This window comes from Garra rufa, chromosome 9 (assembly GCF_049309525.1).
Source record: "Garra rufa chromosome 9, GarRuf1.0, whole genome shotgun sequence".
NCBI classification, from domain to species: Eukaryota; Metazoa; Chordata; class Actinopteri; order Cypriniformes; family Cyprinidae; genus Garra; species Garra rufa.
In genome coordinates this window covers 25466848-25490502 of record NC_133369.1, presented here as the reverse complement: position 1 = coordinate 25490502, position 23655 = coordinate 25466848, and the positions used below count along the sequence as shown (strand labels likewise).

The 23655-nt window shown below is 36.3% G+C and overlaps 1 protein-coding gene across 3 annotated transcripts in view; it reads right to left on the bottom strand.

Moving 5' to 3' along the window:
• grik5 (glutamate receptor, ionotropic, kainate 5) overlaps positions 1-21088 on the bottom strand; it is a 106702-nt gene extending 85614 nt beyond the window's left edge. For 2 of the 3 annotated variants that reach the window (XM_073847969.1, XM_073847967.1), the window contains exons 1-3: positions 20835-21088; positions 20547-20637; positions 11529-12715 (exon numbers count right to left, since the gene is read on the bottom strand). The gene's annotated coding sequence lies outside the window, so the exon portion shown is untranslated. The remainder of the gene's footprint in view (positions 1-11528; positions 12716-20546; positions 20638-20834) is intronic. The other variant, XM_073847968.1, reaches the window with a different exon arrangement.
• Between the last annotated feature and the right edge of the window lie 2567 nt (positions 21089-23655).

The window sequence follows — 23655 nt, the reverse complement described above, 5'->3', positions numbered from 1 at the left end:
AACATAAATAAAGATATTTTTTATGAAATCCGAAAGATTTCTAACCCTGCAAATTTTGACTTTGTTCAACAATTTCATCTCTTCTGTGTCAGTCTTTGACGGGCGTTCACAAGATTACCACAAATGCACGAGTGTGGATGCAAGTATTCTCATAGCTTCATAAAATTAAGGTTGAACCACTTATGTACTATTGCACGTGGAATATTTTAACAATGTCTTTACTACCTTTCTGGGCCTTGAATGTGGTAGTTGCTTTGCTGTCTATGCAGGGTCAGAAAGCTCTCGGATTTCATCCAAAAATATCTTAATTTGTGTTCTGAAGATGAACAAAGGTCTTACGGGTTTGGAACAATATGAGAGTGAGTAATTAATGACAGAATTTTCATTTTTGGGTGAACTATCCCTTTAAGCACCAGGTATGTCTGATTTGTATGAATTTTTTTTATGAACTGGCCATCACTGTTCTCTCATATACTCTCATGAGACAGGTTTAGGACACAGGTCAAGCCTTTAGCTGAAAGACTTGATCAGAAAGCTATAAAACAGCATAAAACTTGTTTGCTTAATACTCGCTTTGCGCTTTTTTGGAGCATTTTGGAGCTTGACCGTGTATTTAATTTTCTTACACAGAAAAAAAATTGCATTACAATGAAGAAAGAAAGTCACATTGGTTTAAAACAACATGAGGGTGAGAAAATAATTTTTCATATTTGGGTAAACTGCTCCCTTAATAGAGGTAAACTGCGACCTGTGGACATAGTGTTTATTGTAATATATTCCAGCAAACACAGGGACAGCAGCAAACACATCTGAGCATGTGCCCATTTCTCCCACTGCTTTACTTGAAAGCAAACACAGCTCATGTTTATTTATTAGACGCCAATGCAAGGCACTTCAAAGGACTGTCCAGCCAGAAGCTCCCTGAGACTACGCTCACAGAACCTGCAAATTACTTCTGCCCCTGCCAGGCCCAAAACCACCTGCCAAGACAGTTACATTAGCTTTTCGTTGTTTACCGTAGAGCCTTAAAACAAGTGCAAGGTGAAAACCGTCACATGCACAGGCCATATCAAGATTAGATACAGCTGAGATGGATGACTAAAATAATAGGCTCCCTCAGTCTGACAGCCCAAATTGTGAGTGTGTCCGATTTCCAGTGAGGAAAAAGTACAGTGGAGGTTGTGCTGGAATGTTGGGTTTGTTCCATCTGTGAGGTCTCAGGCTTTGCACTTGATGGTTAATCAATGAGACATATTGCTTTGGGTCAAAAAAGGAGCTAGGTGAGCAACCACCGGACACTCTGTCCAACCAAGAAACTCAGCTTGTCTAATTTAGCCATTTGATTCCGCTGTTAAACTAGTGAGTCTTCTCATTTCCTACATAGGTTGTTCTCTTCTACAGCTGCAAATTGGATTGCCTACTCCTCAAAGGGCACATGCAATGCGACATAAAGGGTTAGTTCACCCCAGAATGAAATTGATTTACTTACCCTCAAGCCATTTTAGTTGTATATGACTTTCTTCTTTCAGACGAATACAATCGGAATTATATTAAAAAGTATCCTGGCTCTTCCAAGCTTTATAATGGCACTGAATGGGGTTTAAGATTTTGAAGTCCAATAAAAATGTATCTATCCATAATAAAAACTGCTCCACATGGCTCCGGGTTGTTAATAAAGGCCTTCTGAAGCGATTTGATGCATTTTTGTAAGAAAAATATCCATATTTAAAACTTTATAATGCTGTGGCGTTCGCCACTTCCGCGTTCGCCTACTTTATTCGCTGGAACATTACTCTCTTGTGAACGTATGTACGAAAGTTAGCCGAAGCTAGAGAATATGGTTCATAAAGTTTTAAATATTGATTCACTTCACAAGGCCTTTATTAAACCCCGGAGCCGCGTGGAGCACTTTTTATGATGAATGGATACACTTTTATTGGACTTCAAAATCTTAAACCCCATTCACTGCCATTATAAAGCTTAAAAGAGCCAGGATATTTTTTAATATAACTCTGATTGTATTCTTCTGAAAAAAGATAGTCATATACACCTAGGACGGCTTGAGGGTGAGTAAATCATGGAATAATTTTCATTTTTCAGTGAAGTATCCCTTTTAGAGTATCCACGAGAAACAGAAGCACAAAATCCTCTTTTAAAAAATGTTCTATATTTATTTTGGTTTCAAAGTTGAAACTGTAAGACTCTAAAAATGTCATGTAGTGTAACCAAGTAAAAAGTAACATTATCTTACATGTGAGTGCACACATCTTTTATGTAAAAAAAAAAGTTTACCTATAAGAATTAATGAAAAAAGTATGCCAAACTACTATCAAGAGTTTTTATTTATTTATTTATTTATTAAGTCTCTTTTGCTCACCAAGCCTCCATTTATTTGATCCAAAGTACAGCAAAACAGTACAATTTTAAAATATTTCTACTATTTAAAATAACTTTTTTCTATTTGAATATATTTTAAAATGTAATTTATTATTTATTCCTGTGATTTCAAAGCTAAATTTGTATTTTTCAGGAATATACCTCAGAAATAGAAATATTTGTAACATTATAAATGTTTTATCATCACTTTTGATCAATTTAAAGCATCCTTCCTAAATAAAACTAATCATTTCTATAATTTCTTGCCCAAAAAAATAAACAAATTATACTGACTCCAAGCTTTTGAATGGTAGTGTATAATGTTGCAAAAGCTTTTTATTTCAGATAAATGCTGATCTTTCTGTTCATCAAAGAATCCTCAAGAAATGTACTCAACTGTTTTAAAATATTGAACAGCAAATCAGCATATTTAAAATGATTTCAGAAGGATCATGTGACACTGAAGACTAGAGTAATACTGAAAATGTAGCTTTGATCACAGGAATAAATTACATTTGAAAATATATGCAAATAGAAAGCAGTTATTTAAAATAGTAAAAATATTTCACAGTATTACTGCTTTTGCTGTATTTTCAATAAAATAAATGCAGACTTGGTGACCAGAAGAGACTTTGAAAAAACATGAAAAATCTAACAGTTCAAAAACTTTTGACTGGTAGTGTATAAAATTAATTTTAATTCAGAAAGTCAAAACATGCTTTTCAACACAGAGATATCATCAAATAAATTGCATGCTTAATGTATTTTTAAATAAAATGATAGATCCAGACAACAAAATTAATGCCATGTCATTGTAGGACTGTAAAATCTATTAATTGCAAATTTAGAAAGGCGAGCTTCGGTTTTTCTAAATCCTAGAAGCTTTGCTGTACGATCCACTACCCCACATTTCATTTGCTTTTCAAGCCATTCCTTGCACCTTCTACGGCCTTCCTCTTGGATTGTCTTTTTGTAGGGTGAAAAGTTTGAGGTCTTTCTGCGGAGATGTGAGAACCTGAGTTCACCCGCGCTCTAGGCTCTTATGAAAGAGGGCTGCCATTGATTTTGCAGTGTGAAGGACTAATAAAGATGGATCTTTTTCAGAGCAGGACCGAAATGAGGGCCTACAGGTAAGAGCCGCAGACAGGCGCAGTCACTTGTCCTTAATGGAAGATTGATTTTAATTGTGACACCACCTGATTGGCCCAGTTCTAAACGAATGAAACAGGAGAAAAAAATAGAGAAGGAAATGAAAAGCAGAGGGTGACCAATGTATTTTCTCTAAAGCAAAAGCACTTCAAAAGCATTACTATGACTCAGAATGCTTTTTTTTTCTTTTCAACATTATGTTTTTCTTGAGGGGGTAAAAGGGTATCATTACTGTCATGAAGAATGTTTGAAGAAAAGACCTGAAATAACATCTGCAGCCATTTTCTTTTTCCTTTCCAAAATGTATTCCAGAAAAAGATGCAGTCCAATCTTCATTTGAAAAGAATTCTCTTTTTAATTTTCTGTTTCTTTTATTTAAAGTACACTCTTGACTTCTGACTGTGGCAGGCTCAGGCTTCAGAAGAACAGCATTTATCTGAAACAGAATCTTTTGTAACATTATTAAATGTCTTTATCATCACTTTTGATCAATTTAAAACATCCTTGCTAAGTTTCTGTACTTTCTTTCCCCCCAAAAATAAATAAATGAATTAATTAATTAAAAATATACTGACTCCAAGCTGTTTTGTAGTGTATAATGTTACAAAAGCTTTTTATTTCAGATAAATGCTGATCTTTGGATCTTTCTATTCGAAGAATCCTGAATAAATGTACTAAACTGTTTTAAATAATACTAACAAGAAATATTTCTTGAGCAGCAAATCAGCATATTATAATAATTTCTGAAGGATCATGTGACACTGAGGACTGGAGTAATGATGCTGAAAATTTAGCTTTGATCACAAAAATAAATTAAATTTTAAAATAAATTCAAATAGAACGCAGTTATTTGAAATAGCAAAAATATTTCACATCTGCAGCCATTTTCTTTTTCCTTTGCAAAAAAGTATTCCAGAAAAAGATGCAGTCCAATCTTCATTTGAAAGGAAAATCACATTTATTTTAATTCTCTTTTTAATGTTCTGTTTCTTTTATTTAAAGTGCACCCTTGACTTCTGACTGTGGCACGCTCAGGCTTCAGAATAACAGCATTTATCTGAAACAGAATTATAAATGTCTTTATCATCACTTTTGATCAATTTAAAACATCCTTGCTAAGTTTCTGTAATTTCTTTCCCCAAAAAATACGTATATAAAAAAATGAAAAAATATACTGACTCCAAGCTTTTGAATGATATAGTGTATAATGTTACAAAAGCTTTTTATTTCAGATAAATGCTGATCTTTGTATCTTTCTATTCAAAGAATCCTGAACTCAACTGTTTTAAATAATACTAACAATAACTGTTTCTTGAGCAGCAAATCAGTATGTTAGAATGATTCCTGAAGGATCATGTGACATTAAAGACTGGAGTAATGATGCTGAAAATTAGCTTTGAATAAATTACATTTTAAAATATATTCAAATAGAAAGCAGTTATTTAAAATAGCAAAAATATTTCACATCCGCAGCCATTTTCTTTTTCCTTTCCAAAATGTATTCCAGAAAAAGATGCAGTCCAATCTTCATTTGAAAAGAAAATCTAATTTATTTGAATTCTCTCTGCAGTAGTAGTACACAGCAGCAAGCATGTTTCTGTTTCTTTTATTTAAAGTGCACCCTTGACTTCTGACTGTGGCAAGCTCAGGCTTAAATATTAGAAGCAAAATGGCTAAATGATCCCGAGTGTTGGAGTAAATGGGCTGTAATGAGAGCTTTCGTGCACATGGCTCAGCAGAGCTTGAGGTTTTATTGCGCTTTCTGAATCAGATCAAACCGCTCTCAGAAACTGATCACTTGTTGAGACTCAATAAATGTCTACGAATGCTCGAACAAATCAAGAAATACAGTGAGTGCTTGGTAGCACAGAGATTCTTGGACTTGAATCAGAGTATAATACAAACATTATTTTTGATTTTAAGACCTTTTTTTATTTTGTGCATCATCCAACTGCATTTTTCCTTTTATATATCTCAAGTGTTATTCTTGGTATTCTCATCAGTCAAACCAAGAATTTGCTTTATGCCTTACTCAGCAGCACAGTGCGGCTCGGTACAGCACAACAATGCACTAGGAACCAGTAAATATGCCATTTGCAAGCCACACCATTCATCACGTTTTGCATACTCACGTGCGGCACGGCTGATTATCAACTCAGGAACATGCCGGGCTATAAGAAGGGCATTAAAATGCATTCCCCAGTGTCCTTAAAAATCACTGAGCCAGGAGTTTTTTTAATCTCTTTCACACATGGGCCCAAACACTTATGCACAAATACACCTGACAAGCTCTTATTTCAGATCAATAGTATCGATCCTGCTGCCAGTGGACCAATGAACTGGAACTGATGTCATATTTGCGATGTCGACTTTTCGGTGAGGTCATTTCAGTCTTACACAATAACTGTCGATCCGGAGGGTTCGTGAGCCACGCTCATTTCCGAACAATGCGTAACTCGCTCGAACCTTCAAGGGCTTGAAGAACAAACCGCGCTAAGCTCCGTTCAGTGAAGATCCAGCGATTCTCTCTTCACCACTGCCAGAAACAGCTCTGCTAGAGATCTCTCTGACATTACAATAAAGCTGCTTTTTCATCCCCGCTGTTGAACCCTTCTCATGTCCTCCTGTGCAACAATCACAGTTTTATTTCCTTCCTTGGCCTTTTCAATTTCAGTGAATATTACTGTGCAGGAGGTTCTCCAAACAGGTAGAAATAAATCTGGTTTATATTGAGGGATATTCTCGCAGAATCTTTCTGGCACAATTACAAAGACATGTATCAGTCCAGGCAGGGCCTCATATTCGAGATACAACTACGGTGTCTTGCGAAATTATTCATACCACTTCATTTTTTTCACATTTTGTTATGTTGCTGCCTTATGTTAAACTACTTATGCTTTAAATTACTTTTTTTCCCACATCAATCTACACTCCCTACTCCATAATGGCAAAGCAACAAATAGGTTTTTAACATTTGTGCAAATTTATTGAAAATAAAAAACTGAAAAGATCCCGTTGCATAAGTATTCATACCCTTTTCTGGGACTCTCGAAATTTAGCTCAGGAGCATTCATATCGCTTCTAGATGTTACTACACTTCGAGTGGAGTTAAACTGTGGCAAATTCATTTGAATGAGTATGATTTAGAAAGGCACACAACTCTCAGAAAAGGTCTAACAGCTGAAAATGCATATCAGAGCAAAAACTAAGTCCTGAGGTCAAGATAACTGCCTGTAGAGCTCAGTGACAGACTTGCGTTAAGGCAATGATCTAGGGAAGAGTTCAGAAAAAAATCTGCTGCATTGAAGGTTCACAGAAGCATTATCCATAATGGAAGACGATTGGAACAACTAGGACTCTAGAAAATGTCTGCCAGCCCCCATCCAAGCTGACAGAGCTTGAGAGGTGAAAAGGTGAGGCAAAGAATGGCAGATAATTGCCAAATGCAGATGTGCAAAGCTTGTCACATCATACACAAAAAGACTTGAGGCTGTAAAGGTGCTTCAACTATGTACTGAGTTAAGGGTATGAATACTTATGCAATGTACTTATTTCAGTGTTTTATTTTTAATACATTTGTAAAATTGGCAATTCTGGTTTTTGCTTTGTCATTATTATGGTGTATGGAGTGTAAATTGATGTGGGGAAAAACTCATTTAAAGCAGTTTAACAATGCTGCAACAAAACAAAATGTGAAAAAAAAGGAAGGGGTATGAATACTTTTGCAAGGCACTGTAGCTTTGTTGCTTATTCCAAGTAGGCTACGATATCATTCATCTTTTCTGTCTGCACAGAAGCTGATAAGACCAGCACGATCGTACTTTGGTATCTTATAATGGTGTGAACGTGTGAAGCAATGAGACTTAACTAATAACAATTGGCAGTTTATTACAGGATATGAATGAGGATATTAAGGAGCTGCTGCCTACGGTTAACAAATCTGCAGAGGTTTATTGCTGAACGCTTTTATTTTAGGGCAGTGTAAACTCTCGTAATGCTTTTGGACACCAGTGCCTCTCCCAATATTTGTAGCCCAGACAGAAGTAACAATAGTCCACTGCCATGGCAACAGTACAGGCTGATGTCAAAGCAGCAGCTGCCGTGTGCATTCAGACTCTGGATAGGTGACAGTAATGTCAATTAAACATCAAAATCTCCAAATGCATCTATGTGTGCCAGCAACCAAAGATGCACATCATCAGACTTGTAGAGTTGCATAAAGCTTGGGCAAAAGCTCGGCGTTCTCACAATAAGACAGCAGGACAAAAGGACATGCTATTCTATTAGAGCAAAGACACATCCATTATGTCAAAAAGGATTTGCTAAACCTGTGGAGAGCGGTCACACGCTGAGGAGATTACATAACGCCTCTAGTTTTCAGCTTAAAATATGATGTTAAAGGGATCGTTCACACAACAAAATGAAAGTACGGTCATTATTTTCTCACCCACCATGTGACTCCACACCTATATGATGTTATTTTTTGCAGAACACAACTAGAAAAACCTTCAACGAATATCTTCCTGCTATTTAAAGGGCAGTTACTCTAAACTTTGAAAGACACAGACTCATACCGAACATATAAAAAAGGAGAGAAAGGAATATGATCGGACGTATTAAATAAAATTACGCTGTATGATGGATGGCCAAACAGTGAAATTAATGGTCACTTGTCAAAGCTGTATGGAATGCCAAAAGGGTCATAATTCGCCATTTACCAAATGTCTGGTCAGTGTCGGGGAGTAACTAGTTATATGTAACAGAATTACTTAATTTAATCAGTTAAACTGTAATCTGTTACAGCCACTGAGAAAAGATGTGTAAATAAATTAGTTACTTATAAAAACATTACACATTACATAGGGGGTTACATCTGAATATTTTCTCACACACACAGTTTTAATTGATTTCTTTTCCCAAATTGCATTGACTGCTCTAAAATATGACACACCAATGTTTCAGGAGTTTAAGACAAAGAATAGAACATGTTTATTTAACAGTTGTATTTCCTATTTAGGTTTATGTATATACTTTATTTTTTTAAGATGAATTTACTACTTTTTTCCAAGGCATTGTTAGATGCCAGTGTTTTCTGTTATATATAGCTATGCAAAGATTTGATTTAAAAAAACAGCATCATAACTATTAAACTATATCTTGTTATGACTTTAATTCTATTTTTAACCTCAGAACTATCTCAAAGTAAAAAGATATGTTAAAGTCTGATTTTGTAGTGGCTGTGCTTTGAAATTGAATTATTATGATCTTAATTCAAGTGATGAAAGATTTTGAAAGTCTTGCAGTAATCAGTGTTAAGAACTACTGTAAGGTTAACCTTGTCTGCTTTAAATGTTTCAAAATGATTAACAGTTGAAAACATTAATTAGAAATGTAAAATAATAATCAAATGTAATCAGTTACATTAATAAAGTAATTGAAATAGTTACATTACATTTTACATTTTAAATAGGGTAACCTGTAATCTGTAACCTATTACATTTCCAAAGTAACTTTCCCAACATTGCATCTGGTGTCCAAACTTCACAGATTTTACCACATTTTAGACGAAAAACACTTCAGAATAAAGCATTTTGTAGTACAGATGGTATTTTCACAGCAGAACCAGCATTAATATAGGCGTTTTTGATGCAATCCAAGATGCCAATATTGACACCAGTTCTGTGAAAACGCTGTCAGTATTATAGAACTCTGTATTTTGCACCTTTTTTACATCTAAACCGCCGTAAAAACAGGCCTTTTCTTTACAACAGGCATTTAGCTAATGGTGAATTATGACCCATTTGGTATTCCATACAACTCTGACACGTGACAGTAATGTTTAACATCTGCTATTTTACGTCTGATGCCTGTATACTATAGGATTTTGGCCAGATTTCCTGGCAAGTGTATACACGTTAGTTCTCCTCTCAGTTAGCTTAGTGATCAGCAAAAAGTTATACCTCAAATTGATAATTCATAAGTCACACCTCATATTGAAGACGTGGACAGCTCTGAGTACAGAGAACATAAGATGTTGTCATCTCAGAATACAGTAATTACAACTTGGCGTGAATGCTCCATCTTAAGAGACTGACCTTTAATTAATATATATACAGTACTGTGCAAAAGTTTCAGGCCACTAGTATTTTCACCAGCTAAAAATGGTTTTAAGTCAATAAATTCTATCTTTTACTGTGAGTCAGTAGAAAACATCAGTTTATATTTCCAAGCATTCATTTTGCCATTGATTGTAATAACCCAGTGAGATTTTTGTTTGCACAAGGAGTCTGACAACAGCCGGTGCTCCACACAGAGATCTGATCTCATCCTCATCCAGTCTGTCTGGAATGACATGAAGAAACAGAACAAACTGAGACAGACTAAATCCAGAAGAACTGTGGCAACGTCTCCAAGATGCTTCAAGAGACCTACTTGCAAAGCTACCTGAAAAACTATGCGCAAAAAGGGCAAAAGCTGCTTTAAACGCAAAGGATGGTCACACTAAATGTTTAATTTAGTTAATAGAAGTTAATTGATAAAGAAAATCTATTTATGACATTTTTGACAGCATCCTCATTTTACAGAATTTTCATACAAGTGCCTAAAACTTTCAACAGTGCTGTAGCTTTGCAGGTAGGTTTCGTGAAGCATCTTGGAGACGTTGCCACAGTTCTTCTGGATTTAGTCTGTCTCAGTTCGTTCTGTTTCTTCATGTCATTCTAGACAGACTGGATGCTGATGAGATCAGATCTCTGTGTGGATCACCGGCTGTTGTCAAACTCCTTGTGCAAACAAAAATCTCACTGGATTATTACACTCCAAAAAATTATTTGTTGGATTTACCTAAAAAAGGACTGTCAAGTAATTCCACACAACTATATTGAGTAATTAGTACAAGTAACAATTAAGTTGTATGAACAAAATAAATTCAAATAAAGCTAACACTGTTTTTTTTTTTTTGTAGAAACCACTCAGTGATATTAAGTTGACTGAACAAACACTAGTTAAGTAAAGCTGACAATTTTATTTTTTTGTAGAAACCACTCAGTGATATTAAGTTCATGACGTTACATACGTTTTTTAAGTAATTTGAACAAGGGTGTATAGAGTGAAACTAACAACTGTGAATTTCATTTTTTGGAGTGTACAGTTAATGGCAAAATGATATTTCCTACTGACTCACCACAGCAAAAGATTAAAACCATTTGTTAGCTGGTGAAAATACTAGTGGCCTTAAACGTTTGCACAGTACTGTATTTCAAACCTCATACATATTCTGTGAACTGCGATCAGTGATGACACAATCAAACATCAAACATAAAGTTAGCAAACAACACTTATTTTAGGTCAGTCTATTAGCAACAAAGGAGTTTGGAACAGCATGAGGGTGAGCAAATGACAAACTGTTTATTTTTGGTGTGAAGTCTTCTAGTATTTCAGATCCTGCTACACTTTTCTCCCATTCCAATCTGGATCCCAAAAGCGAACGAGAAGCTCAAATAGATCTATTACATGCCTGCCTACAAAAACCCATAAATGCACTTCATTTACTCAGAAGAGGATATTCAGGCCCGCAGAGCACCGTGGGAAGTGCGTATGGTGGGAGTGTGTGCTGATGTTATTCATAGTTCACTGGGCTGTTTAAGGGCACATCCCTATTCGCTTTCAGGTGATGGAGGGAGTCAGATCGTCCCATTCCTCACACTATGAAGGTTACACAAGAGAAAACAAAACAAACGAGTGGAACTTCATCTAATGGGCAGTGACAGAGTAAGGTGGGCGTCACAGCGATAAAAAGCTCATATTGTCTGCAAAGCAAAAACACATGTACGAACACTTCAAGCGTACCAGGTTACATGACCGGCAAAACAAACAACAAGCTTAAAGCCTTTTAAGCCTAAACAACTGGTACAGATTCATTCCAAATGCTCACTCATGCACGCACACACACACACACACACACACACACACACACTTGCACAGACAGGAATAAAAGTACTCACAGAATCAAGCGGACCTTGTCAGGAACAGGATGCCATGGATTGCTGTGGTAACAAGTGAATGCAGTCCTCCGGGGAATCGCAACACGTCTTCTAGGATGACAGGTTGAAAGTCACAGAAATGGAGTGGTGTGGAGAGTCTCAAAGGAGAAGGTATTCCAGCTAGAAATGATCCATCTGAGAGCCCTTCACAAGCTGTGATTTTTATAATAATCCATTTCGATGGGACAAAAGTAGTTTTTTTTTTCACAAAGCTCAAGCACTCAGAGGAAAAAAAGGACCCCACCAATGGGCACCAAAAATATGGTGAGAGAAAACTGAAGTGTCACTGTTATTTATTTATTTTATTTTATTTTTTTTGCTGTATCCGTCCCTCTCCCTCTCTCTCTCTCCCTCTCTCTCGCTGTAAATGTTGACCCTCCCGGCTCCAACACAAAAATAGGAGGGAGCGGCAATAATGGCCAATTCTCAGAATTGTGCACTCCAAGAGACAATCACATGCTCCCGCATGCACATTCGCACGCAAACGCGCTCTCCTGCTCACACATAGCGGCTTCGGATTTGCATTGGCGTCTAGCTGCCTCTTCCTGTCAGCCCTCGGCACAAACCCTCATCCATTGCTGCACAAGCCTTCTGAGTCTTGCATACACGCACATAAACACTCCAACTCAAACGCTCCGACAACAGTCAGCACTTTTACCTTGCTTACCCTCACTCTACCTTACACGTTATTGCTTTTAGTTTCGCAGAGAAACGTTCCTCAGGCCCACCTGCCACATCTGATGAAGAGGAGCAAAGAAAAGTAGATTAAAAACATATAGTGGAAGATATGAAGTCTCCTCCAGAATAAGTTGAGCTCAAGTGTCTGGGAGGACGAACTGATTAAGGAGCCCAGCGCTCGGGTGGAGACGTGGAGAGCAGCTCACGCTCTGTTCTCCAGCACCCTCATCAATCCAGCTATCCGTCCAATTCCCACGGCTCCTCCCTTCAGGAGTTCAGGAATGAGCTTTGGCACGCCAGACACTCCCTCTCTCCTCGCAATGGCACCTCTAGGATGGAGGCGGGTCGAGTTATGGCTCCGTGGAAGCAAACAGAGCCGCTGATGACGCTGGGGAGAGGAGGGGAGTCACATCTGTCGCCGCTCGGAGAATTTCCTCATTGGAGTCTCGTGTCCTTGCGTTGTTTAAGACCTGAGGAAAACACAGCGAGAAATATTCATGATCAATTATTCATTATGCTGTAGTACAAACGGCAACCTTCATTGCTGATACGACTATGAAGGAGTTTTGAAATACCATACCAATTTTTCTGAACTACTGTAAAACCACAATCTCATTATAGTACTTCCAGGCTCACATTATAGTTGTAATTCAGTTACACCATGCGTTTATTTTACAGTGTATACCAGCGAGAGTACTGTGTCAATGTAATTAATGCAATGTTATTGAATGGATGTGCTCAAACGTGACAAGACCATTACACAGCAATCAATATCCAATCAAAACACAGCCTCATTATCATACAATAAAAGCACTGAAGTACTGTATCATGACTGAACTGACATTAGCTTCTACTAATAATGTCTAACTATGAATGTCAGGGACAAATAGTCATGTGTAACACTATTTACTTGCTTAATGGTTGTTCCTGCTCTTATTGTGAATGATTCATTGTCGCACATTATTCCAAATAAAAAAAGGTCTTCAATATGTAATAACTTATGAATCTTTAACCAAGAAGAAACGTTTTTCTCTTGCTGTTAATGCGACTTAGGCAACACAGGCTATTGAATATATTAATCAAACTAGCATTTAAATTTGGCTTTCGTTTCACTCAAAATGTAAAAATGGGTTGCGAATGGGCTGTGTTATACACAATGAAAAGTACTTGCATATTCTATATTAGACTGTATATTTAAAGAGTTCACCCAAATGAAAATTAGCCCATTATTTACTCACCATCAAGCCATTCTAGGTGTATATGACTTCCTTCTTTCAGACGAATCCAATCAGAGATATATGTGACCCTGGACCACAAAACCAGTCTTAAGTCGCTGGGGTATATTTGTAGCAATAGCCAAAAATACATAGCATGGGTCAAAATTTTTTATTTTTCTTTTATGCCAAAAATCATTAAGAAATTAAGTAAAGTTCATGTTCCATGAAGATTTTTTGTAAAATTCCTACTGTAAACATATCAAAATGTAATTTTTGATTTGTAATATGCATTGTTAAGAACCTAATTTGGACAACTTTAAAGGTGATTTTCTCAGTCTTTTTGATTTTTTTGCATCCTCCGATTTCTGATTTCAAATAGATGTATCTCAGCCAAATATTGTCCTATCCTAACAAACCATACATCAATAGAAAGCTTCTTTATCTAGCTTTCATATCATGTATAAATCTCAGTTTTGTCAAATTTAACCTTATGACTGGTTTTGTGGTCCAGGGTCACATATTAAAAAACAGGTTATTTTTTTAAGCTTTATCATGGCAATAGGCGGGTGTTTTCTTTAAAAGATTAAAACAAGTCCAATAAAGCGCATCCATCCATAATAAAAAAGTGCGTCACATTGCTCCAGGTGGTGAATAAAGGCCTCCTATAAGCGAAACAAAGCATTTTTGTCCGAAAAACATCCATATTTCAAACAAAATAATCACTTGGAAAGTAGAGAGATCAAAACAAAACAATAGTAACGAATTATGAGTACAAAACTATTTGGAGAATATTGGAGGATTTTGATATAAGCCAAGAGGAGACTGGTTTTCCTTTGATAAAGTAAAGAAACTTTGCTTTCTTTGCTGCTAAATAAATGTTGTTTTTCACTGGATTTAGAGGCGGATGTACAGCGTCAATGTCCTACGTCAACAGTGAGCGCTAGCTAGATTAAAGTGATTATTATGTTTTGAATATGGATATGGCCTTAATATGGAGCCATGTGAGGCACTTTTTATTATGGATGGATGCACTTTATTGGACTTGTTTTGACCTGTTGAAGAGAAACACCCACCTATTGCATTGACATTTTTTAATATAACTCCGACTGGATTCGTCTGAAAGAAAGAAGTCATATACGCCTAGGATAGGTAAATAATGGGCTAATTTAAAATTTTCAGGTGAACTAACCCTTTAACAAACAAACATGCAATAGACAAAGAATTTGTAGCAGATTTGCATGGACCTGGTCAAGGGTTCACAGACTGACTAATTGTAGATGGTTGTGTCAAATAACAGCCTCATCAGAGCGTAAAAACTCTCTGGTGAGACGGAGTGTTCTATAAATATGAAAGGAGAAGGTAATTAAAGGTGAATCCCAGGCGTGGAGCTGTTCTATCCAGATTCTTATTTCCATACAATTCTCCATGTCACGCTTTGATTATGAGGGTGCCTCTCTCATCAGCAGGACTGATATGAAGGGGAGGAGGAGTAGAGCAGAGGGGTGAAGGGAGACAAAAAAAAAAAAGAAAGAGTGATGAGAGACAGGAGAGGAAGCGACATGGACGGTGGCAGAGTGAGAATGAGACGTTAAAAAAGGACTGCATTAAAGAGATATGCTCTGTTAGGGGAAAAAAGAGGACAGGAGAGGTCGCAGAGAGGTGTGGAGACAAAGAGGGAGAGACAGAGAGACAGAGGGACAGTGAGAGAAGAGCAGAGACGGAATAAAATAATAACTACTGGGGAGGTCAGTTATGTAGCTCTAGAAGCAAAATTCATATTTGAGGAGCACACCCTCAGAAACCAATTACAGCTTTAACCCTTAAAGGGCTGGAACATATAAATAAAGAAAACACTGCTATTTAAAGGAGGATGAAACTAATTCTCAGGGAATGAAAATTTCCTGATAATTTACTCACCCCCACGTCATCCAAGATGTTCATGGCTTTCTTTTTTCAGTCAGAAAGAAATTAAGGTTTTTAAGGAAAACATTCCAGGATTTTTCTCTATATAGTGGACTTAAATAGGGTCCAATGGGTTGAAGGTCCAAATTGCTGTTTCAATGAAGCTTCAAAGGGCTCTACACGATCCCAGCCGAGGAATAAGGTTCTTATCTAGTGAAATGGTCGGGCATTTTCTTAAAAAGATAAAAAGTTATATACTTTTTTAACAAAAAATGTTCATCTTGCACTAGTTCTGCGATGCACATGTGTGTCTTCACGCTAGAAAAATGTGCGGTTAATTCTTTGTCTAAGTACTTCGGTTCAAAAAGGTAGGGTAGACCTAGGTAAGACCTTTATTCCTTGGCTGGGATCATGTAGAGCCCTTTGAAGCTTCACTGAAACTGCAATTTGGACCTTCAACCCATTGGCCACCATTGAAGTCCACAATATGGAGAAATATCTTGGAATGTTTTCCTCAAAAACCTTAATTTCTTTTCAAATGAAGAAAGAAAGACATGAACATCTTGAATGACATGGTAGATGAGAAAATGATCAGAAAATTTTCATTCTGGAATGAACTAACTCCTTTAAGTGTTCACACTTGTCATGTTTGGTTTGATTAAAACCAACTGCGATTTCTCTGTTAGTGTAGTTCATTTGAGTAAGTGTGAATCCTGCCATCCGAACCTTGGCACGCACAAAACAAGTGGACCGAGGCCGCTAAAAAGATGGTTCTTGGTCAGCTTCCAAACAAACTCTGTTGTGGTTTGAATGAAATGTGAATGCAACAAGGACCAAATACTTCTAAACAAAGCATTACTCTTCCTTTTGTATGGAGTATTCAGGGAGTTCCGTCACAAAATATACATCATTCAACCCAACCAATCAGGTTGTGAATGTGTCACCTTTAGGTTCGGTATCTTTAGACTCGCTGTCAAAATTGCCAGTGTGAACACTAAGTGGACCAGGACTAAATATATCTTTTTCTTTTTTTAGTCCAGACCAACTGAACCAAACGAACTGAACTACAATTGTAAAAACACCTTAAATCTCCAATAAAAATAACTTACAACATATTAACATTTACCTCAAAGTCAGCTGTCTTTTCAAAGCATGTTACTTTTAGATAAAGATGATGAGATGTTACACCAAGTAACTAATTTTCAATGGGAATAAAAAAACAAAAAAACAAAAACAAACATAAACCCACTCCTCATTCCACATAATTGAAAGATACCTATTAGTAAAATTTCAAGGGTAAATGGCCCCTTTGTCTAGTGCCAATAGTGTATTGATGTATAGAGCACAGCTCACACAAAAGTCACTTTCAAACCAACAAGCTTTCTGTTAGTCAGTGTGGCGAATCCATGAATTTCATGTGGATTCCTACTGATAAGACCGGATTTTGCCCATGGACATTCACTGAACAACTGTAAATGTGACCAAACCTTTATGGATATGTTGTTTTGACCACACAGCAATATGCACCTAGTATGAAGATCTCAGAAACCAAAAAGCAACAATCTGGGAACCACCTAGGTTCACTCTTAAAAGTAAAGGTGCTTCACAATTGCCATTGAAGAACCTTTTTTGTCTAAATGGTTCCATATAAAGGTTCTTTGTGGCAAAAGAAGGTTCTTCAGATTATAAAAAGGTAAGAAAGGGATAGTTCTTTAAAGAACCTTTGACTGAATGGTTCTTTGTGGAACCAAAAAACGGTTCTTCTATGGCATCGCTGTGAAGAACCTTTTTAAAGCACTTTTATTTTTAAAAGTGTTGTGGGGGTGAGTTTGGCATAAGAAAATTAATTGTTAATTGATGTTTAAGCAAAACAATCCTACAAATAAAGTCTTTTTAAATTGAAACTGAAAAAATCACAAAAGAATGATAGAAGTAGTGAAGAGACAGAAAGAGTGAAGGGATCACTCTAAGGGGTTACAGTCCTGACATTGGTGTCACTCTTGCTTATCACACATGTCGCTCTCAGGAGCGACTTACTCAGTTCTGCCTATTTTCTTCTCTATTTCCAACCCTTCCTCCCATTCTTCGGACCAGCCATCCCTTCAGCCCTCTTGCTCTCTCGCTGCTTCTACCAACACAGACAAGTCATTCTTCATGCTCGCACAAGGGCTGAAGGCCTGCTGACTCACAAACCCTTTAAAATGGTTAATAAGGCTAGAAGGGGGTGAGACGCAGGGGAAGATGGACACTAAAATATGACCAGGCCTGAACTGTGACCTTTTAAAGCTCTCTAAAGCACTACTGATCAATACACTGCCATCTACACATAAATAATCTCATGGGAGCATTTAGCATGTTAGCACACTGTCACTGGTGTGAGAGTGAGGTGAGATCTGGTGGTGTGTGTGTGTGTGTGTGTGTGTGTGTGTGTGTGTGTGTGTGTGTGTGTGTGTGTGCATCAGGTGGTAAGACACGGAGACAAAAGGGCAGATATCTGGATTGATGAAATGTGAGAAATCCACATCTGAGGCACCAGACAAGAGCTGCCATGTTCTCTTTACACACACACACACACACACACACACACACACACACACACATACCCACAAGTGCAGAAAATGTGAAAAAGACTGAAGCTACGTGTGAGTGAGTGAGCTGGATCTGGCTGTTAACAGTGAGCAACAGTGTCCACCACACAGATATAACAGAGAGACACAAACACACACACACACACACACACACACACACACACACACACACGCAAACAGCAGCAGTGCCAATGTGTGCAACAGGAAAAGATTTCTGCCTTCACCCTGAATATAAACTATGGAAAATCACTGCACTTCAAAAAAGATACATTTACTTAAAGGAATAGTTCATCCAAAAATGAAAATGCTGTCATCGTTTACTCACCCTCATGTCGTTCTTTCTTACGTTGAACACGAAAGAAGATATTTTGAAGAACCAAACAGTCGTTGGTCCCTATTGACTTCCATAGCAGGGAAAGAAATACTATGCACTCTTAAAAATAAAGGTGCTTAAAAAGGTCTTCACAGCGATGCCATAAAATAACCTTTTTTGGTTCCACAAAGAACCATTCAGTCAAAGGTTCTTTAAAGAACCATCTCTTTCTTTCCTTTTCATTATATGAAGAACCTTCTTTTGCTACAAAAAACCTTTTGTAAAACAGAAAGGTTCCTCAGATGTTAAAGGTTCTTTATGGAACCATTTAGACAAAACAATGTTCTTCTATGGCATCGTGAAACACCTTTATTTTTAAGAGTGTGGAAGTCAATGAGGACTTGATTACAAGCATTCTTCAAAATATCTTCTTTTACACTGCCGCTCAAAAGTTTGGGATCAGTAAAATGTTTAATGGTTTTTAAAGACGTTACTTATGCTCATGAAGGCTCAATTTATTTGATCAAAAATACAGAAAAAACTGCAATATTGTGAAAAAATATTTTAAAGTTAAAATAACTGTTTTCTAGATGAATATATTTTAGAATGTATTTTATTCCTGTGATAGAAAGGTACATTTTCAGCATCAATACTCCAGTCTTCAGTGTCACATGATCCTCAGAAATCATTCTAATATATTGATTTATTATTAATGTTGAAAACTTTTTTATATTTGCTTAATATAGTTTTTTTTGGAAACTGATACTACTGATAAGGTTAAAAAGAACAGCATTTATTTCAAATTAAAGGTTTTCTAACAATGTACACTACTGTTCAAAAGTTTGGGTTCGGTAAATTTTTTGAAAGAAATTAATACTTTTATTCAACAAGGATGTGTGTGTTGTTTAACCTGTTATTCATCAAAGAATCCTGAAAAAAAGAGTCACAGGTTAAAAAATAAATCTTTTTTATGCTTAAAACAAGAAAAAATATGCTGAAAATGTGTACCTAACAATTAAAGATACATCCTCTGAAAAGTCAGTAAGTTACTATTCTCTTACAAAAATTACTTCTTTTTTTAAGAACTTTTATATATTTATTTGAAATACAAAACAAGAATACAAAGTAAGAACATGATTTTTGTTTAAAATATTTTTCTTTTGGGCATTTATTTGATGTTGTTTTAAGTATAAATCGAAAAATCACTAAGTCACTATTACCTTACAAAAATTACTTTTTCTTTATTAAAATGAAAAAGAATGATTTTAAGAACGTTTCGATATTTATTGAAGTAGGAAACAAGAATAAAAATTAAAAACATGATTTTTGTTTAAAATATTTTGCTTTTGGCCATTTATTTGATGTTTTAAGTATAAATCGAAAAATCACTAAGTCACTATTAACTTACAAAAATTACTTTTTTTTATTAAAATGAAAAAGAATGATTTTAAGAATGTTTAGATATTTACTGAAATACAAAACAAGAACACAAGTTAAGAACATGATTTTTGTTTTAAATATTTTTCTTTTGGTTATTTATTTTATGTTGTTTTAAGCATAAATCAAAAAGTCACTATAACCTTGAAAAATACTTTAATTTTTTTTTTTTTATAAAATAAAATAAAAAAGATTTAAAGAATGTTTAGATATTTTGCTGAAATTGAAAACAAGAATACAAATTAAGAACATGATTTTTGTTTTAAATATTTTTATTTTGGGAATTTATTTGTTGTTATTTTCTAGTATAAATCTATTGAACGTCTACTAAAATTTGTGTTTAATACCAGAAAACCAAATGTCAGTGGGGTAAAGAAACCTACTTCTCTGAAAACAGATTTTGTATTATTTATCGAAACGACTAAAATATTTAAACACATCTTGGTTTAAGGTTCTTGGATCTTTTTCCTAGAAACCCAAGCAAAATACTGATTAGCAAAATGATTATTTCCAGAGTACGAATGAGGAAAGAATCAGGATAGTAGAGGGGAAGCCAATTCGAATTTCTTTAAAAATATGCCAGTAGAAGAAGACAGCCAGCTCTCTCTGACTCAGACTAGGATGGAAGAAGAATAAAAAATAGGGAGATCAGGAAACAGGGGAAGAGGGGAGAAAAATCTGAAGGGTGCACTGAGATTTAACGAAACAGCAAATGAGAAATTCATCAAGAGTGATGCCAGAGGACATCTATGACGGGGAGATGAAGCAAAAAGAGAGGACTTCAGAGAGATCTAGAGAAAAAGCAGAGGGCTGGAGAGAGCGTGAGAGGCTGTTGAAAACTCACCCCTGTGTGAGAGTGGTCCTCCTCAGGTTAACACAATCCCTGCTCTGTGGAGCCATTCTGAGCAGAGCCTGTTTGGAGCACTGCACACTGTCTACAGAATACCAATCACACGCCGGCAACACACACACACACACACACACACACACACACACACAGTCAGTCAGAAAGCGGCGGCATGACATACTCTTTCATTCAGTGTTTGAAAAGCAAGCCACAACGCCGAATAGTTGTGCTTTATGAGCTGTGAATAAAACGGTCATAATGGAATAAGCTGTGACACAAACGTACACACAGATACACACGGTGAGACGCAGTTCCAATGACGACCCCAGCGATGGGGGACAACAGGCCGATCTGCTCAGGAACTGAAGAGATGAGAGGATCGTGTGTGAAGCTCCTCCGGTGCGCCTCCTCTTTTCCTTCTGTCTTCTCACACGCTCTCTTCAGCGTCGAGCATCAAGAGGCTCTGTAGTGTTTCTCCTCCACCCTCTGTCCTTTTCTCCTTTGCTTTCCTTTCTTTTTCAAGTCCCTGACAATGTTCATAGCTGTAATTCCAAAGCACAGCAGTGCAAGCTGCATTCACTCTGACTCCAAACCCCCTCCCTTCCTCATATGCGCTCCCTCTCTCTCTCTCTCAGCTCATTGTATCCCCATACCTCCTCTGCTCTCCCTCCAATCCAATCAGCTCTCACTCCTTCTCTCGCTGCTCCTTCCTACACCCCTTTTCTCCTTCTCTCTCTCTCTCTCTCCTCCTCCTCCTCCTCCTTTTTCAAAGGGAAATATCAGTCAGCATCAATGAGATCACAAGCTTCTCCAACAAGTATTCAAATAAGTGAAGAAAACCATCACAAACGTAAAACACTTGACGTGTGTTGACGCAGCAGCACACGCCAGGTAGCAGACGTCACAATGCCAACTTAAATTAATTACACATGCACTGATAGTATTTGAATATACAGAACAAGCTGACAAACTAACAGAGTGATGGAAACCCAACAGGTTACACGTGTCCTAAAATTCATTGAAAACAAGCTATTTCTCTCACAGGACTTAAGAGAATGTATGTATGAGCAATACATTTGCTATAGTATTCATTTTTGTTAACATTAGTTCATAAAACTGTTCATTGTTAGTTCAGGTCCAATAAATAATTATAAAGGGGTCCTATTATGCTCTTTTACAAAGTCTTTATTTTGTTTTTGGGGGTGCACTAGAACATGCTCTCATGCTTGGTGGTTCGAAAAACGCATATTTTCCATTATTGAAATGGCTTTTTCCCCAGGCTGGCACAAATGGCTTGATTAGTTCCGGGTTCCACCTTCCGAAAAACCGAATGTGTTGTGATTGGTTAGCAGTCCCACTGCGTTGCAATTTGTGAACAGCTTAGATGTGTTTTAGTCCTGCCACGCCCCTTCCCAAAGCAGCAAACTAGATCAAAGTGATCCTTACGTTTTAAATATGGATAATATTCTTACAAAATTAAAATCGGATCACTAAAGGAGGCTTTTACTGACCCCCAGCTTCAACATAAGGCTAGTGAAGCTATCTACACTGTATGATGAATAAATCTATTAAAACACATTGCATACGGCGCGGCAACAGATGATCGGCACTCTAGTGAATGTTCGTGTTTACATCAGCCGCGACTCTGCGTGTGTTTTGACCCTCTATACCACACACTTCAACAGCGTGGCTATAGCACAGCTACCGGAACAGTTCGCGGACACTTTAGTCAAAGTTTGCGTTTATACAAGACGACCTGCGGCTTGCTAAAGCATCCCAGAAGTGGCTGTCCAAAATACATCGCTAAAGTTAGGCGAATCCCCCACGGAATTTTAAATCGTTGGCGGGATTTATGCTGTGACATCATCAGGAAAACAAACGCTGTAGTCCAAAGGAGCCGTTCGTTGTAGTTCTTGAAAAGAGATTTTATAAAAACTAAATATCTACCGTTGGAGCGGACTTTGAGATTTGTAACTTTGTAGATGCTTTTTTATGCATTTTAAACATACACACCACACACTGGCTAAAGTGCAAAAAGTGAAAAAGCATAATAGGACCCCTTTAACCGATTCAACTTGTGATTTTATTAAAGCATTAGTACATACAGAAATTAACATTAAATAAGATGAATATGAATAATAGATGCTTTAGAAGAAATACACAATCAATAATAAACACCTTAGAAGTATTTTATAAAAACAAAATTGTTTATTCAAAATATATAGTTTTATATATATAATGGCAAGTATGTCTTAATTTTATTTATATTTATTATACTTTTATAATGTATTATTTGATTTTACCTTTACTTGACACAAGCGGGGATACATCTTTTGATTTCAATCATTCATTAGTAAATATAAACATTTACATTAACTAAGATCAATAATAAATGCCTTAGTTAGAAGTATTATATATATATATATATATATATATATATATATATATATATATATATATATATAAATTGAATTTATCTATATGTATATATATAAAATGTGTTAATTTTATTGATTTCTCATTTCTAAATAAGATACAACTTTTGATTTTAACTTTAATTTTAAACGCATTTATTTTATATTCATAATCTTTATTAATTATATTTATTTATTATATATTTTTATATAATTAAATACAATTACATAATATAATATAATATATTATATACAATTTCCATTAATTACATTAAGGGGAAAAATTGTATTAATTTTATATTTATTTTTTTTCTATATTTTCATAATGTATTATATTACTTTCATTTGACACAAATAGAAAAACAAAACACAAGCTAATTCACTGACAACCAAATTCCACAAGCACACTGACAATACTAATCCTAATAATGAACTTCTAATTATTTGCTAAACGTGCGCGCTGTGTCTCTTTAAGGGTTGTCATGTGCACCTGTTGTTAAGCAGGAGTCCCCGTTACTGCAGCCCTGTTTGTCTACACACTGGAGAATCATCCCGCCCTTTCCCTCTCTCTCTCTCTCTTTCCCTGAAACGGCTAAATATGCATTCAACAGCTGTCTCTCCACCTCTGCTCTGCTCCGCAGCCTCATCAGCACAGAATCCCCTTTTGATGCAACCGAACACAGGCTCTCCAA